Consider the following 13,779-nt stretch of genomic DNA (forward strand, 5'->3'; position numbering starts at 1 on the left):
ATCGTGAAAGAGATCAAAAAGAACATTAGTCCAATCCACCAGCCAGAAATGTTTTTCCTCAGAGACAGCAACGACTTCATCCCTCGAAAAGTAAATACTTCCTCTGAAAGTTTTCATTTTTAGAAGGATATATGTGACTCCCCAAGTAATTTTAAGTACATGAAAAGCCGATGGGCCTCAAAGACTGTACTTTCTTTTACTGGTCCGTGACCGGCTTTTTACTCGCTTAGGTCGTTCGGGCCAGATTAAAGGCCGATGAAAGTCCGCTACAGAAGGGGCTAATTAAAGCGGCCTTAGCGGCTTATATAAATCGGCCAAGTTACCGGTTTGCTGGCCGCTTTTATTCTGTTTTCGTTCGCCGGCTTTATGTATGACTGCAAAAAGTTTTATTATTTGGTGTCTTTACTTTTTATTGACTGTTGAGAATGTCAAGAATATTGACGTTCGAATGTTTATCATAACATTCGAATCTCTTCAAAACGTTCGAGTAAAGACCAAAAACATTCGAAATTTTAAAGAATGTTGCGAGACTTTAAATCAAAACAAAAAGAGGGAAGAAGAAACAAGTTCAAAGAGTAGTAAGAAAAAAGGTAAGATAATTAATTTTTATTCTATATTGTTTTGGTTAGGAGGAAAGAAGGCTGTAAGAAAATGGCATACAAAATAAAATAGAAGAGGGTTAAAAAGGATGTTATAAACAGTCTGTGTGCGAACCCTTCACAGGAAAAGTTGGGAATTCCAAGTTTTCTTAGTTGGAAAAAAGATAAAATCCAACCTGGAAATGTGGGACATTCTCCAAGGTTGGAAATTTTGCATTTTCCATGGCTTGGAATTTTCAAAAATCCAGGTTGAAAAAGCCACAATCCAAAGTAAACAAACTTCCAGGTTGAATAAAGCCAAAATCCACGCTAAAAAAGGTTGGAATTTTCCAAAATTCAGGTTGAAAAAAGCTAAAATCCAAAAAGTGATGACAGAGATGTGGAAAAAGATATCTAAAGCAAGGTTTTTGTTTTTGTGAACAGTCACTCGCTAGCCTAGGCTCCATGGCTCCCGGTCAATGTCTCTTTATTGTTCGCACAGATACGTGGTTGATCTTAGATCACTCACACAGCTCAGCGGGGCACCATTTGAAACTATGACACAGGTACCCTGCTTCACTGTGCGAACTCACTGCGATTGACTGAGGCCGCTCCAAAGGGACACCTCACCTGACGGAAACTTACAGCTTGACTGCTCACATTATAGCCTAATGTCTAGGTTAGCTATACATCAAAACAGTTTTGTGCGAAAAATTGCTAGTGGTTTTCTCAAAGGACATGCGCAGAAAATGGTACAAAAATGTAATTTCCACATGGATTTTTAACGTTTTCCAAACTGTTTGGGAGAAACACAAATTTCCAACCCAAAAAGTCTAGTTTTTTAACCTGAGGTATCAAATTTACAAAAATATGTATTTTAACATCGATTTTTGACCTTTTTCAATTCCCAAACTGTTTGGAAAATAAAGATTTCCCACCTAAAAAGTCATGTTTTCCAACCAGCGTTGGAAGATTGTCATTTCTACATTGTTTTTTTTCACTTGATTTTTCAAGGGCATTGGTTTATTCTACAAAACCTATGGGTAATTTTCGTTTCAAAACTACTAAAAACCACATCAAAACATCAGCCACATACATTTAGACTTCCAGCCAACAGCCATTTTGTTTTGAAATGAATCTATGTTTTCATTTTCATTTGTTTTCCTTTTTTCTGCAGAGTCAGCTTTTTCCATAAATTGTGCGCGTGCATCAAAATTATCAAAATGCGCATGAATGTACTGCTAAGTAATACGCCGAAAGCTGGCCAATCAGGCCGAACCTGCAGGCGAGTTACCTGCGCCAAGCAGCAAAAATATCATAAACTAGACGGAACAAAGTTTAATGCTTGGATTCCCAGGCTAATTGTATTGGGACAGGGAGTCTTTTCGTTAAAACGAAAGAGTAAAAACGAAATAAATTGAGCACAAATGAAGAACACAATGCAAAGGCAAGGAACGGTCTTACTTCAGAAATATAAATGGTTTATAATATAAAAAGAAGCTCTTTTTTTGGGTCAGCCCTTTTATTACAGTTTTATTAAAAGGTAACATAATTCAGGTCTTTAATTTTATCTTTATGAATGAAAGGAAGAACTCAAAAAAGGTGGAAAATCCCCGGGGAAAAACTTTTGGACATTTTTCGTCAATAAAGCTTCCAAAAAGTTTGTTTTGTTTCTTTCGTTGCAGACAAATGCATTGACCGGTCTTTTTACCGGACTTTAGCCCGTTCGGCAGGGCTAGCCGCGGCCGCAAAAAACAGAGGCCGCTTTAAAGTGAAACGAGAGTGGCCGATCCTCGGCCCATAGAAAGAAAGGCAGGACCGGTAAAAGTAAAATCTTGGCCGCAAAAAGCCGTTTTTCTACCACTTTTTGGCCGATCGGTCTGGACCGGTCTTTTCAGGTACTTAAAATCGCTTGGGGAGTCACATATTGCTTATTCTCTATTCTTCAAGTGAGCAAATTCAATCGTTAAAATTTAATAGATAATAAGTTTCCAACTTGTTTCTAGATAACAAAACCCGTCTCAAATGAAGAAATGGCAAAGATGCGTGGTTCTCAAATTGAACCGGCCGAACAAGTTGCATTCACGGTTGAAAACAGCTCAACGAGTGGAAAAGGTAATTTTTTGAGCTTATTTATTTATACTTATTTGACGCCAAATACAAAACTGAACGGTTGTCGTCTGAAAGATGCACAAAGATGGCGGAAAAAATTCAAGAAAACAATCAAAAATCACCATCAATAAACGACTTTTGCAGCCCGTTAAAGTGCATCATAAATGAAGAAAACGCACTAAAAGATACCCTACAATGCAGGAAGTGCCACCGTTTAGTCCATTATCTTTGTACAGAACTGCCACTTTACCAGATCCAGATATGCTTGTCATACAAATCAAGAAGTTTCCAGTGTCAAAACTGTACCAAAATCGCACCACAGGTAATGGAAAGGTATAATTCAAATGAAACATCAAAAATTAAAGGATTCAAAAACGAAATCAAAGCCTGTGAGAATATAATGAAAAGGCAGGACGAAGAAATAAACCATTTGAAAGCACAAGACGTCAATGTTATGGTCAACGAAATGAAAGAAACTATCGACACCAGAATAACCACGCTTGAAAAGAAGATTGAAAGCATCATCGAAAAGAAAGAAGAGAACAAACCACCAATGAGCTATGCTAAAATCACATCCAAACACATCGAGAAAAACATTGGAAATGCGATTCGAAAAGAAAAGCAGGAGGAGCAGCTGATTCGATCTACAGCACGCAACCTAATTTTTCATGGGGTTGATGAATCGACAGATGAAACTGAAGAAGAAACAAAAATCGAGGACGAAGAATTTATCCATGACAAAATGATTGGTCGGCGGCTCCATCTGAGGAATATAAAGATTACCGAGACACAGCAGATCGGGAAAGAGAAGATAAAGCGAGATACCGCCCAATTGAAGTCGCATTTACGAACGAAGAGGACAAGAACACAGTGTTGCAATCAATAACAAAAGAAAAAGGCTTTCCTTACCGAGTGACAGAGGATTTGACCAAAAATGAAAGACAGATAATTAAAGAATGGTGTAAGGAAGCCGAAAAAATGAATGCTAAAATCAAGGAAGACAACACAAAATGGAAAGTCCGGGGGAGCCCGCGAAAAAAACACTATTTCAAAAAGATCATTGTAAAAAGTACGAGCGGTTTATAGAGGCCCATGTGTCTTCACGGTGGCCTGCAAACCTGTAAAGCTTTATTATTATTATTTCTTCTGACCAAAGTGACGAAAAAATTGATATTTTTAACTTCCTTTTTGGACCTACCTGGAGGTAAATTAACCTTTGTCCGTGCGTCCATCCGTCTGTTACCAGCTTTTCTCGAGATTGGCTCATTAGTTTTTTCTGATTTTTGGCACAATGATGCAAAATGGTAATGCCCAAAATGTGACGGAGCCCGATTTTCGAAAAAAATTAATTTCCGGCCGAAATGCCAGAAAACCGGTTTTTTGGCATTTTCTCAAGATTTCATCATTAGTTTTTTCTAATTTTTGGCACAAAAATGCGTATTAGCAATGCCCAAAACTTGGCCGAGTCCGATTTTTGAGAAAAAATCTTTTCCGGTCGAAAATGCCGGAAACCGCCGTTTTTGCGGATTTTCATTGGACTTTTTCCATATAATTGGTTGTTTTTCATTCAAAAACATTATTAATAGCAATGCCCACCATCAAGCATGTTTCAATTTCAAATAAAATTGATTTTTGAAGCCGGAACTTTCTAAAAATCGCCGAACCAGCCGATTTTCGCCGGAAAGACGGTATTTCTTGAATTTCTCGAGCTGTACTTTATATTTTCTTATGAAATTTTGCACACTGATGCAATATGACAATACCTAAAATGTGACGGAGCCCGATTTTCGAAAAACATTTTTCCCGCCTAAATTGCTGGAAATATGTCGGAAAAATATGTTTTTTGACATTTTCTCGAATTTTTATTTTTATTTTTTTCTGATCTTTGCAGAAAGATGCGTATTCAATGCTCAAAACATGGCCGAGTTCGATTTTTGAGAACAAATTTTTTACGGTTGAAAATGCCGGAAATCGCCGTTTTTTCAGATTTTCATTGGATTTTTTCCTTATATTTTTGTTAAAAATAATAAAAATAATAAATTTTTAACAAAAATAAAAAATGCTTCTGTTAATTTTTATCATTAAGTTTCTGGCCCGATTGAACATATTGATAACAATGCTCACCATCAAGCATGATTCAATTGTCAATGAAACTGATTTTTGCAACCTAAGAATTAATCAAATCTATAGAATAGACATAACTTTACAAATTTGAAATATCGAATTTCAAAAGAAGCGCTGCTCTCTATTAAGCGCTGCCCTCTAATAAGTGCTGCACCTAAAATCACAAAAATTAAATAAGCCCTGCGGCGCTTATTTGAGGAAATAACAATATATCATAATACGAGTACAATGTAAAAAATAAATGTACGAAAAAGTTTTAAATGTTTTTAGTCTGGCAGAATTGTGAAATATTTTGGTCAAACCTTCAGGTTTTTTTATTCATTTTTGTCGAAAAAGAGCGTTTCCAGCTCCAATAACTTGGACTCAGTACAGAAATCGCCCATTATGGCTTGAAAATATCTTAAAACATCGAAATATTTTAGAATTTTAAATTCAATCTGGACCAAAAATGCATATGATATACGTATAAAGATTTTGAAAAGTTTTGATGACGTCACCAATTGCGAAAATCGTATAATAATGATTTGGTGAAGATCCAATGGATAGTTTAAAGAATATCACGGTTTTAAGATTTATGACGTCATGAATTATTTTGGTAGTGCACTGACCTGAGTTCGTCCATCCAAAAGTGGTAGAGTTAAGGGGTCACTTTTTTTCCTGAAAGGGGTACAAATTTCCTAGGACATAACTAGGAAGTTTTTATTAGGGAGTACTTTTTTCCGGGAGTACTTATTTCCTGTGACACCGGATCTCCTCATAGGGCTTTTAATTCATGAAAAGATAAATCAGCAAGGTTTGAAAATTTTAAACAAATCTTTATTCCATCCCATACCCCTAAGTTTTCAAATCATATTTTTCCCTTGATCTGACCATAACTTTTGATGATACGTAAATATGTGCTTGCTTATTTATTGCATTTTAGAAATCTAATTTGAAATTTTACGTCAAATGGTATACAGCTTAAAGGCATTGAAAGGCAAACGTTTGTTTAAATTTCAAAAGGGGTCAGTTGATTTCTGAAAAAAGTTCTGCAGCAAACGTGTTAACTATGAGGTTTTTACCAATTTTTCACTTGACAAACTGTTATTGGTCATTATACATTACAATGTTTTAGATTGAAAGGAAGAGTTGTCAAGTTAGAGTTTGTGAAAGGTGATCATAGTAGGAAAGACCTTGACAATATGTTAGCCAATTCCAAGAAATACAAGGTAATTATGGGTATAATTGTAGACAAAAATGATTGAAAATAAAAATTTAGAGGTTCTGTAAATCTTTCCGTCCAGTTTTTGTTAATTGGACAACTCCAAACTAATTACTACCCCTGGTGATATTACTTAGTGCCTTGCGGGACGATATATATATAATATACATAACTAACAAAAACATTCTTCATGTTTTTCGTTTTCCCGTAAACCACCAAACATTTTTTCTTTTCATATTTAGGGTTTCCTACTTTCATAGGTGATACATTTCGGCCATTTATGGAAACAACAATATCTGGAATTCGAAAGAAGTCTGTCAAAGATTCTTGATGTGATATTTGACAACCAAGATGAGCGATGACTTGATGCTGTCGCCATCACACTATTACACCAAAATGATTGTAAGAATTAGTTAACTGGTGGCCCAGAAAAAAACTTTACATAAATTTAACTGTTTATAAATTGACGTTGCTTTGTGATCTGTTGTGATATGTATTTGACACGAGCAAAAGAATCCTATTTTGCATAATCTGTGAATGATTTAGACCAAAATATTTGAATTTATATCAGCTTTTTAGATCAATCAACAAACATCTGTCACTGCTAGACGAGGTCAACCACCTAATTCGATATCTACCCAACACGCCGCCTTTCTGGCAAAGACTAGAGAGGGAAATATTTAGAAAGATAAACAAGGATGGACGTGTAAGTCCAAATACTTTAGGAGCATTCCATGGTTACGGGTGTCACCTTTAGAGAGAAAAAATAAACAAGCAATCCAAATAGAATCTTAACAAAATAATTTCTTTGATTTTTTTCGAATTCTAGTTACTTTTTTGTCGTTGTCTTAATGACCAAACTAAAATCAAATTCATTTTTGACTATTTTACAGACCAAAGAACGGTCCGTTACGTGTATTTCTTATTTTTATAGTTGGCGAAGGAAAATAAAGTTTTTAAAAAACATGTTGTTTTCCTTTAAAATCTTCAAAATTACTGCATTATGTGTGTGACGCTTTATGATTTTTAGATTTCAGGATGATTTTCATTTACAAAAAAGTTACAATTTTTTATTAAAAATTATGAAAAACATGTGGTTTGGCTATCTATCATTCGGTATATAAATTTGAAATTTGTGACTTGAAAATAGCAAATAATACTTTGTTGAAAGAAGATACTTTAAACGGTTAATATTTAGTCATATTTTTGCTATTTTTAAATGTCTTTTCATTCTAAAAACATATCTAGAAAATTTTATGAACTGTATAGTCCTCAATTTGTGGTCAAATTTCAGATGAAAGGGATGCTGCTATCGAAAGAAATTAAAGAAAAACTTGATTTTACTTGAAGTTGACACTTCCTTGGAATGCTCCTTCACACATTGTTCTTTTCTAGATCAAAAGTTATGGGCGTTTTTGTGATAAAAATTGCCATAATTTTGCACAAATTATTCAGAACCACAAAATCATCTATAACTTTTGCTCTAGAAAAGTTGAGACTTTGATATAATAATATAATAATATAAATTCGCTCAGTTTGAAGAGCTCTATCACGTGGTTTGGGTCTTGTTTGATTTTGAAGACCCCCCTAAAATCATGAATTTTCAGGGCTTACAATTTTCCCTTAAAACGCAAAAAATCGCACATTACGCAAAAACTGCAGGTTTTTCAAGCTTGGTAACATTTCAATTCCAAATCAGCACCCTCAAATTGAGTAAGAAACATATCAAAAAGTTGTTAACAGAATCTAATTCTTTCTTTAGTTTTGAAACTTTAGTATTCTGCTGGCCATGGTCTATTATAATGAGAGGCACGATAAGTAAACAAACTGATCTAAATTATGTATTTATGTCTTGATTTTATCAACAGCGCGCAAGGAAGGAAAAGATGAGCAGGCAGAGATCAAAAATAAAATTTTCGACGAGCGAGTGGAAGTCTGCCGGAAAAAGGTATGTAGGGCACCAACTGACCAACCAGGGGTCGACTGTGTTTTTTCCAGCTTCTTCGTTCCTACGTTTGTTAGAATGGAAAATTAGCTTGCCCAAATATATAAATATTTTATGTACAAAAAATAGCAAAACAACGAAAAGTACAATAGTATCACGTTTGGTTTATTCTTCGTCCTGGTTTGCGTCCTCAGCTTCTACATACTGTACTTCCTCAACATGAGGGAAATTACGGTAAAGGTCGACTAAAAACTAAATAAAAACATCTTTTAAGGTCCGCAGGCTTTTTGTTTTCGTCACAAACTTCTCTCTCCACTCTTCGTCATCGATGACTTCTAAAATCTTTTCGATTTTGATCTTAATCTGCCTAAAAAATAAATTGCTTGACGGAACAAGAAATTAACATATAAGAATTTCTCAAAGTACTTGTACAATCTTTCTTCTAAAGCACAATTTACAAACCCCTGCATCACAGCCCCGATGGAGTTTTTCACCTCGGTGGGGACAACGACCTAATAAAATAGATAGACCAGTATCCTATTGAAATGATCCGCGTAAGAATGATAAAAAAATTAATGATTTTTTGCAATTTTGCGATTTTTCTAATTCCCAATGTATTATATTTATTTGTATATAATAATAATCACTGTATGGGTTCCAGGAATGGTTTTACAGTGCAAGTTTTTCAATTAAATTTTAAGTGACATAGGGGTGTATTTGCAGATTAGATTACTGTCAACGATGATATATTCAGTCTCTTATCTTTGTCCTTTTTGGTTACACTGATGTACCTAGAATAAAAAAAATTCCATGTGTATGATTTTGCGTTTATTGCTCTTGTCTTGATAACTGTATATTTCGCGCAAACAAATTTCATGGAAATCAATCCACTCTGAGTACGTTATAGCGTTTTATGTATTCTTTACGATCTCTGCAGCTAAATGACGTTGAAACTCAGACCGGAGATATTGATCAACCCAGCGCAGTAAATTGCGGACGACTTGAGGTAACATATTTGGCTCTTGCCGATTTCTTGTGCACTTGAATACTTTTACGGCCCCGGTTCATCCCCAATGCAAAAGTTCCTTAACTATAGTTGTTCCAAGAAAAACAATGACAGACCATGCCATGTTTCACCATTAACTGTCTTTAGGTCGAGCCCGAAATGGATCCCACTATTTCTCCCCCGAAATTGAGCCGTAAAATCCGAACAGAGATACCCATTGTCGGACTTCCTTCTTCAAAGAAAACGAAGAAATGTGCAAGAAAGACACTGAAGGCTAACCAGGTTGTTAAGAATAACTGTGCAACGTGCAAGGTGGTATTTCTGTCGACAGAGGACAAGAGAATGGTGGCTTTGTACGGAAAGATCCAAAATAGGTCGGTCGGGTGTTCTGGAGGCACTGAGGAAGCACCGTGCAACACATGGAAACATCTACGCTGCACTGGAAATACGAACATAACGGATAAAAAAGAATTTGATAGGTTTAAATACTTTTGCCCTAAACACAAAGATCCTGGGGAGGCTGGTCCTAGCGGGTCTTAGGTTTTGGTTTTTAATGTCTATGTTGTATTTGGCGTTGGTTTTAGCTTTACCTGTTTATGTTGTATTTGTTGTTGGTTTTAGTTGTACTTGTATTTTATGTATACATGCTGAATTTATATTTTATTTTATAGATTGTTTTTCTAATCAAATTTGCTTTGGTCGGCTCTATAATATCACAATTAATATTTCCGAATTAATTTGCACAGCAAAAGTAGGCATCATCTTCAACACACTTTTTTGAGGCTGTTAATATACTGGGGCCGTGCAACTCTCGTCCTTGGGCACATGAGCAACGGACCAATGTCCAACTAGGTTCTTGTAATCGGCATACTATTTGGATTTATTTTAGCGAACCGCAATTTAAAAAAAGTTTGCGTGGATGAATTTTAGCCAATACTTATATTACATTGTTGAATGAATTCGTTTTCTAGCATTTCTTTGCACTGAAACCCTTCCTATTGATAAAAATGTATCAAGGTAATATAACCAGAAATTTCATGTGGATAAATTTTAGCGTCAAGTGTTTTAGCGAGGTTTATTTTAGCGAAAATAAGGAAAACTCGCTAAAACGCTAAAGTTAGTCTCGCTACCACTCTAGAGTCACCTTCAAGCTTAACAAGAAGAAAGAAATTAAAACATAGGCACAAAGTGTGAGCATTCAGTCCAGTACAGCAGAAAAGAAAAGGTTAAAAAGTCGGCCTAGAACCCGGTTTGACGTCCCGTGCCCGAGCGGCCGCCTCAGAAACAAGAACAGCGTAGATACTAAACCCCGGGTTGGTGTAATTTAAGATGCAAGATCTAACGATTTACGATTCACGATGCACGATCCATGCATAAAGTATGCTGATTATTCCGAATAATTATCATAAAACTTAAATTAGTATATGTAATCACATGATAACGAGTGCAATTCGAATATAATTGCACGAGTGATTTTTTTGTTATTAATTTTCCGAGTCCGAAAGGACGAGGAAAATTCGAAACAAAAAAATCACGAGTGCAATTTTCGAATTGTACGAGTTATTATGTGATTACGAGCTAATCGCACAATGGCTTTCACTACTTTTTCCCAGTTAGGAAAGTAAATTACAGAAATTACACAGAGAGTTTTATATTTTTCTCTTCTCTTTATGTCTTTCTTTTATTGTATTTTATTGATTTTCTTTCTCACAAAATAAATTTCGAATGCAACTAAAACGTTCGATGCAAAAAAAATGTAAGAAAAAACATTAAAATCAATTTTGTAAACATTGGCGCAGCATTGGAGAGTGTGATTAACGATTAATTGCTCTCTGCAGGATGCAATTAACGATTAATTGCTCTCTTTGAGGGCGTGCCAAATAAGAAAAAATAACCCATCGTGCGATTACATAACATAATTCTAAACCAATGGCATAATCTTTTCCCGCTTTTGTTTACCACGGTAAATTCATGCAACAAAAAAGAAATAAGCAAGCAATGGAACTACGAATAATGATGAAAAATTATGAAAAAAACTAACTTGCATAATAATGTTGATAATGGAAGCTACCTTGTGAACATCTTACAATAGACAGAGAGTGAAAGTAAACAATGCACAAGAAATATTTTTGCTCTTCCATAATCGAATATAGGAATTTCTTTCTTAAACCTGTCTCTAAAGAAGGGTGTCGGAATTAAAGAAGGGATGTCGATATTAGACCAACTTACGGTACGGAACTGTTTTTGCGTGGTCACGATATGCAAAACAATCACATTGCAGCTCACGCGCTTGATAATTCTTGTCACCTAAACAAACCGATGATTTTATCACCCACCGCCTGACCGCCTATGCTCAGAGCACCCATACTTACTGACCAACTCACATTTTAAGGCTGGAAATGACGCGAACATAACTTATTTGTGACCCAGGCTTTACTGAATACTTTTAGGAAGTTTATAAAGGCCAGAGAACTATCACAAATAATTTTAAAACAATAACAAACATCCATTTAACTTCTGCCTCCAATTTCAAGCCTTTCCAGTTGCAAAGCATTATAGGATAGAATTTTAACTCCTAATTATAAAACAGAATTTTCATGAAGCGCCATTTCAGCTGATTTCTAATTTTCAAGTTTTCAGCTAGAGACAAAAATATGACTGAAAATTTTCTGTAGAGATTATGCCATTTTCCTCAGATGTTAGTTTTTCACAGCTGTTATCAGGTTAATTTACACTGACACACCACATCTCCACACGATGTCAATGGAACAACTTCGAACAAAAATCACAATCGAACCAATCGAACTTGGTCGGAAAAATCAGAAAGTTTTAAATTAGTCTCTCTAAGGGTCGGAAAATTCAGGATTTTTAGGAAATTTTTTGATTTCCAGAGAAAAAAATTGCAATAAAGTCTCTCTAAGGGTCGGTTTTCGGAGGTCCCGTCCGGACATACCCCTCATTCGCCAACCCTAGTACCCCCCCCCCGGAAAGGCGGTAATCACAAACATCTTCATTTTGCATGACCTGACTGTCTCTTGAAAATCTGAAGAGTAGCTAATTTTGTTTTCTTTTAAGGTATGTGTACACCTTTTTTTCGATTTTTTGTCAAAAAAGTTTTTTTCAGTTTAAGTGGAAGAAAAGTTACTGGATTTCATTTTGGAAAAATCTCGATCGTAAAATATTTTTTTGATCCAGAGTTATAACCATTTAAATTTCAAAACAAAGTTCGGAAATTTTACCACACCATACTACTTTTAACGAAGTTAAAGTCACCCATAGCATTTAAATATCGACTTCATTCTTTTTTTATGAAATTCCCAAAAGATAAAACTTAAAAAGTGTCTTAGGATTTTATTTCTAACCGATTTGTTTTTCCTCAATTAACAGATAACTGAAAAAATCACATTTAAATTTACTTTTTTATCGATATTTTTACAGAATTTAGGATTTAAAGAGTTAAAGTCAATTCCAAAAAAAATCCCAAGACACTTTTTTAGTTCAATCTATTGGGAACATAGTATCGAAATTATTTTTTCAAAATTCAAAAGCTATGGGTGACTTTAACTTCTTTGAAGTAGGTAAGGTTAAAATTCTTAAGATTTTAATTATATCCTGCCCAGTTTTTTAAATTCAGCTGAAACTTTTACTATTAGAAAGAGAATATTGTTGGCTTTCAAAATATATATACTTTTGATATATAAAAATTTGTTGTTCTAAAGATATGATAAATTAAAGAGAATGTGTCAAGAAAGGTGAACACATACCTTAATGTTTGCAGGAAGATTCAAAACAACAAAGAATCGAGAGAATTCATTTGTTGGAGGCAACTGTCAAAATAATGTCCGAGCAGATAGCTGAATTGGAAAGGAGATTGGAAAATGATTAAATACAAAACAAAAAAGATAAGCCAATTCCTGCTGAATTACAGGTATTATTTGTAAAGTAGATTTTAGTCTTTTAATTTGATTCTTTTTGCAGCTAATCAATTTCCAGGCAATGTCAAACAAATGTTTGGTTATCATACCGATCATTCATAATGTGTTCCATTACAGGGATCAGAATAGTTGACTTTAAACTATCCTTATCAAATTGTAATTTTCATCCCATCAAGCTTATTTTGCACATATTTTTCAGGTCATCATGTCACATTCCAATTAAGTCTTTTATTCGTTAACCATTCGCAACGTTTTTCGTTTTTTTTTCAGGCAAGAGTTCATGCCTTCATCGAATCGAAAATTGTAGAAAGTGAAAGAACTCAGGAAAATCACAATTGGAACCTTGACCTAAGGTTTGACGGAGGAGAGAATATTGGGTTTGCTACAAATATGGTGAAAGAAATAAGCAACGTGGATAACTCAGAAACCCTCATAAGAAGTAAGTATATTATACGTATTTACTAACTATTTTTGATGATCCTCTCCCTTTTTTGAAAATAAATGGTATATTTATTTAGCACTGATCTTAAATTGCACTTCTCTATACTATACTTGGCTTAAATACTAAAGTTTCTTGGGTTGGGGGTTTTATTGAATGTTCTTCAAAGCAAATGATTTATTCCAATATATATATTCCCCTCTGTATTGTCAATTTTGTAGTAACAAAGACTTTTTTTCTTAATCTTAGCTGCGTGTTGTAGATATGTGACCCCCCCAAGCGATTTGGAGTACATTAAAAATGAGACCAGGCTTGGTGCGGACAGATCGATAATATGTGCGGCAAAAAAGCGGCGAAACGATATACCGTGCGGTAAAATTATACCTTTGTATCGACCAGAAATCATCCAAAAATCTTTTCTAAAAATCCATTCAAACGC

Source organism: Clytia hemisphaerica, unplaced genomic scaffold, assembly GCF_902728285.1.
Source record: "Clytia hemisphaerica strain Z4C2 unplaced genomic scaffold, Clytia hemisphaerica genome assembly, whole genome shotgun sequence".
NCBI classification, from domain to species: Eukaryota; Metazoa; Cnidaria; class Hydrozoa; order Leptothecata; family Clytiidae; genus Clytia; species Clytia hemisphaerica.